Source organism: Takifugu rubripes, chromosome 6 (genome assembly GCF_901000725.2).
Source record: "Takifugu rubripes chromosome 6, fTakRub1.2, whole genome shotgun sequence".
NCBI classification, from domain to species: Eukaryota; Metazoa; Chordata; class Actinopteri; order Tetraodontiformes; family Tetraodontidae; genus Takifugu; species Takifugu rubripes.
This window is the reverse complement of record NC_042290.1, coordinates 4,216,944-4,222,046: the sequence shown is the minus strand read 5'-3', so window position 1 is coordinate 4,222,046 and position 5,103 is coordinate 4,216,944. Positions and strand designations below refer to the sequence as shown.

General features: G+C 42.5%; 1 long non-coding RNA gene across 1 annotated transcript; it reads left to right on the top strand.

Moving 5' to 3' along the window:
• The first annotated feature begins 345 nt into the window (after window positions 1-345).
• On the top strand, window positions 346-1,410 carry LOC115250204 (uncharacterized). The gene is made up of 3 exons (XR_003888795.1): window positions 346-556; window positions 887-950; window positions 1,296-1,410. It is a non-coding gene; the product is annotated as an uncharacterized lncRNA (long non-coding RNA).
• The last annotated feature ends 3,693 nt before the right edge of the window (window positions 1,411-5,103 follow it).

Sequence of the window (5,103 nt, the reverse complement as noted above, 5' to 3'; positions counted from 1 at the left end):
ACAGGAAGAACACATCCACTGCGCCGGTTTGTCATCCTTCTTGTTTAACTCTGACTGGGACGATGGAGGGCGTGCGGGAATGGGGGGGGGGGGGGGGGGGGGGGGGGTATCTGTGTTGTTACAAAGGCTGATACCTTTGAAAAATCTGTTTAACAGCCTAATTGAAAATGTCAAGAGCTGTGGCACGTTCTACCCCGTGGGGGAGATCAAAGAGTTGGAGTTCCATAAAACACAGCGGTATGGATCGGAACCAAGGTGATCCTGGATCATCTTGGCTAATTAACACCTGGCTGCTTCTAATTACCTCAGTCCACAGGCATTCCAGAAGCAAGAGAAAGCAGACCAAAAAAAAGGGGAAAACTAACAGTGTCTGGGATTTACAAACTGGTGTTGGACTTCAGTTTCTGGAGTCTCTGGAGTCTCAGTCTGTCTGTCGAAGCAAATGCAGGAAAAGAACAGGTGTTGTCCTCATCTGCAGAACCACACAGAGCGGCAAATGGAATTGAAGTTACGTGGAAAGCATTTTCCTGCCAAATGCTGGACACTGCTAATCCTGGTGAGTCGTTCGTCCCATTCAGCACACGATGTCCTTTCAGTTTTGGGTACAAATAATTCCTAACCGTCCCCTCAAACACGCTAATAAAAACAAAACATCAGAACAGTTTAGCACTAATTTCAATAAATGTGAAATTAGAACCATAAATAAAAGCTGTTCATGTTTCGACAGGGGCAAAAGTGCAATTCATGCTGTCATGTGGTTTTGAAGTTAATTTAAATGATGCTCTAATTTTAGGACAGGACAGGACCAGCAACATGATAGATCTGCTGTTACCATTGTAGCTGTTCTACACCCACACTCTTTTGACACCCTAATTTCTGGTAGTAGATTATAGTTGCTGAGTCGCTATGGCTGATGATGGAGTCACAGTATTGAAGGGCACGAGTTGCAGGTACGTGTTTACTTGCTACCATTTACATATACGCCATGTTGGTCAATGAATGTTCCTACCTCAAAGCTGACCATGATTAACCCTAGCCTTTTAAAAAATCAGTTTACGTAGCAGATGACTGTTGGGGCTCATTTCAAACCACTAAAGGATAATTTTTGATGCTTCAGTGTCAATACTGATATCTTAATCAGCTCCAACCTTTAGCTTAAGCACTTAAAAACTGTTAATAATACATCAGGCTAGCGGTAGTTACTTCCAAGAAGAACCATCCTGCCATGAAAGCACTATTAACCCTATACCTCGGAGCTATTTTTCAGCCAAATTTGTGTCTCTCTTTTGTCGCAGGTTAAAAGCCTCTGAAAGTTAGAGTCCAAATTTCCCCAAGTGACGGAAATTGACTCGCATTAAATTTGCTGCGGTCAGGTGAAGATGCCGTCCGAGGTCTTCTGTAAAGCTGGCGCCTCAGGTAATGAGGAAAAGGACAATCATCCTGTTGGCTGATTACAGACAGTAATTAACACACTGATTGTGTAATTAAGTGGCAGCAGGTATCTTGTGCACTGAATACATCACACGTTTTCTGCACAGCAATTAGTTTCCCCTCTTCTTTTTCCCCTCCCCCGTCCCTGCACATCACATGGGGGACACTTGTATCAACATTGGGATGAGACACTTACTACAGGTTATTAAGTTTGAAAACAACCACCCTTCCCACCCCCAGCTCCGTGGCAAGATTATGAATTTTGGCTGAGTCACTCCTTTTGTGTATAGCCCTCTTCTGTCCCTTCATCCCAAGTCAATCTCACCAGCTGTTTGTTTTGTCCGCCTCGGTCTTATCTTCCACAATCTCTGACTAATCCCTCTTTCTTTCCCTCTCTTCAGTTCAACCCAGTATCCAAAAAAGGAAGAAAAAAAAGAAAAAGAATCACAGGGTGACTTTCTGAGACTGTCTTCTTGCTGTTTTTTTTTTTTCATGCCGGCGTGGCGCCAATTTTTATCCTGTCAAATAATTTGCCCCCACCACCAGTGCAGAGGAAGAAGTGTCCTTCATCTCTGGTTAGTCAGCGTTTGTAATCTAATGTGGTTAGACAAATTGTCAGTCTGAATACAAGCTGTACGAGGACCAACATGCAAAACCAACACACAACTTCAATATTTAGAACAATAAAATGATTGAGTGTTAACTATATTATTATTATTATTATATGTAACTATATTAGTCCATCCTCCGAATACTGAAAGGCATCAATGTCAAACTTGTGGCTCTCGGGCCACATGCGGCCCATAATAAACTTTTGTGCAGCCCATCACAGTTTTACATTTTATCTTTTAAATGTCTCTGATTTGGCTTTTCCGAATGTGTGAAAAGACAATAAACAATAGCAAGATTTGACTCCAGTGTTTCTTCTCCCCCTTTACACTTTCTTGTTTTTCTTCTTCTGCATTTCCATACATGTGAAAAGATGGTCGTCCATGGCAACAGTTCCAAACAAATGAAACGAAAACTCGAGGAAAAAGTAGAGTAAAAAAAATGAAAACGCCTAAACTTTTGTACAACAATAAGTTACACAATGCTATATGTTATGGTAAGTTAAACAATTTGCTCGGCAGTTATAACATTACTCCATCTGAAAGACTAACATTATTATTGAGTTGTTTTAAGGATAAGGATAAGGATAAAAAACTTTATTGATCCCACATCGGGGAATTTACACGTTACAGCGGTAGCCCGTGGTGTACAATACAGAATAGTACTAAAAGAAAAAGATAAAAAGACTCTTATATTATGTACATTACTATGTATATTATACAGTATATACAGAAATTAAAAATTATGTACAGGAGGAATGTCGGACAGTGTGAAGAAAAATGAAGGTGCAAATAAGACATTCCGGAGGTAGGCTGATTAGTTAGTGCAGAGAAATATGCCAACCTTGGGTTATAGGTGCTACATTAAGAGTTGTGAATATTGTACATTCTGACTGCAGTTGGGATAAATGACCTGCGGTACCGTTCCCTTTTACACCATGGGTGTAACAGTCTGCTGCTGAAGGAGCTGCTTAAGGCCCCCACAGTCTCGTGTAGGGGGTGAGAGGGGGTGTCCATAATTGATGTCAGCTTGGCTAACATTCTCCTCTCACCCACCCCGTCAATGGAGTCCAGAGAGCAGTCCAGGACTGAGCCAGCCCGTCTGACCAGTTTGTTGAGTCTCTTCCTGTCCCTCTCTGAGCTCCCACAGCTCCAGCAGACCACAGCGTAGAAGATCACTGATGCAACCACAGAGTCATAAAAAGTCCTAAGCAGTGTCCTGCACACTCCAAAGGACCTCAGTCTCCTCAACAGATGAAGACGACTTTGGCCCTTCTTGTACAGGGCGTCTGTGTTATGAGTCCAATCCAGTTTATTGTTGAGATGAACACCCAGGTATTTGTACTCCTCCACGATCTCAATGTCCAAACCCTGGATGTTCATGGGTGCAGTATGAGAAGCCTTCCTACTGAAGTCGATCACCACCTCCTCTGTCTTGCTGGCGTTGATGCGCAGATGGTTCAGTTCACACCAGGCGACAAAGTTGGTGATGACCTCCCTGTACTCCAGTTCGTTCCCCTCCGACACACATCCAACGATGGCTGTATCGTCGGAGAACTTCTGGAGGTGGCAGCTGTCCGCCCCCGTGCTGCAGACTACCACGTCGGACTCACAGTCACGGAGCCTCACGTACTGTAGTCTGTTGGTGAGGTAGTCGGTGGTCCAGGCAGCCAGGTGACAGTCGACTCCCTCCATCTTCCCTCTCAGCAATGATGGCTGGATTGTTTGAAGGCACTGGAGAAGACAAAGAACATGACTCTCACAGGGCTCCTGGTGCCCTCTAGGTGTGAGAGTGACCGGTGCAGCAGGTAGATGACAGTATCATTGTGTGTGAAACGGTCTTTTCTTGTGTTTTAGAACCTTTTCAGATTCTTCCATAAACCTTACACCTCATCCTGGCAATCTCTGGTCCTCTGGCCCCTGCATCCCTCAAACCACTCTCAGAACATTTGGAGGCAGAGCTTTCAGTGTCTCTAGCCTCTGCCATCCACCCTGCTGCTTATGGTATGTTTAATAGACATCTGTTGCCTCTAACCTCTGCTTGTGTTCCCTGAAAGAAGCAACATAAATCAAAATTATCAACAATATGAAATGAGCTGAATTGGATTTGATTGCTTGGCTTGAAATTATTCCAGTGTTCAACCCTTGAAGCGGTAATATTGCCTTTAATATCTGTGCCTCTGTATGCTTATCAACACAGAAAATAATTAAAATGGGAAGGAATTCTGTAAAATATCTGCTCAATACATGTGTGACACATTTTTTAAACACAGGATTAGTCAAAGGGTAATAAAGCAAAGGTGCATCACATGAAAATGCTTATTTATCGGCTGCTGGAGAAAAGAAAATGAAAGTGAAACCCATCATATTCAGTTATTTAGATCTTTGTTTACTCCAAACAGGAATTTAATTCAACTTTGTACATACAGCATGTCACACGAACAAAAGTAACACCTTCTTGCCATTAAAATATGAGATGAAGCACCTTATTTCTGTCTTCTTTTATCAAGTAAAGTGACTTCTGTCATTTCTGCTGCTTCTCTGCTAAACCTGTTTCAAAGCCTCATCAGCTGGAGGGTTTCACGTCCTTGACTCCATTACTGGATCAGTAGACAAGGCTTTGCTATGATTGTTGAACATTTTTGTGCATCAGCATCCGCCTGATTTACACAAACTACTCATATTTTTGCCCTCCATGTGCTGCAAACAGAGGCAACTTTGGCATCAGCACACAAATTTAGAAGAAAGCTGCTGTGCAGCTTCAAGTTTAGCCAAATGTGTGTTTAGCTACAGCTTTTATAGCACCATTAGCACAACTTTTGTGAACTAGCCAAAAGTCAAAGCCCCGAGGGTGGAGTAGACATTGCAAGTTCATCCTTACTACACCAACTGGCTCTCTTTCCACAGATATTTTAGCAACAGCACAAAAATTCAATCAACAGAGTTACTAGTTTAGTTTTTCTTTTTCTTCCCAAATATTTTTGAATCAATCTGCTCATCGTCTCATGATTGTCCCAATTTTCTCATTACCGTAAGCTGATTTTTTTTCTTCTGTTTTGGCTTT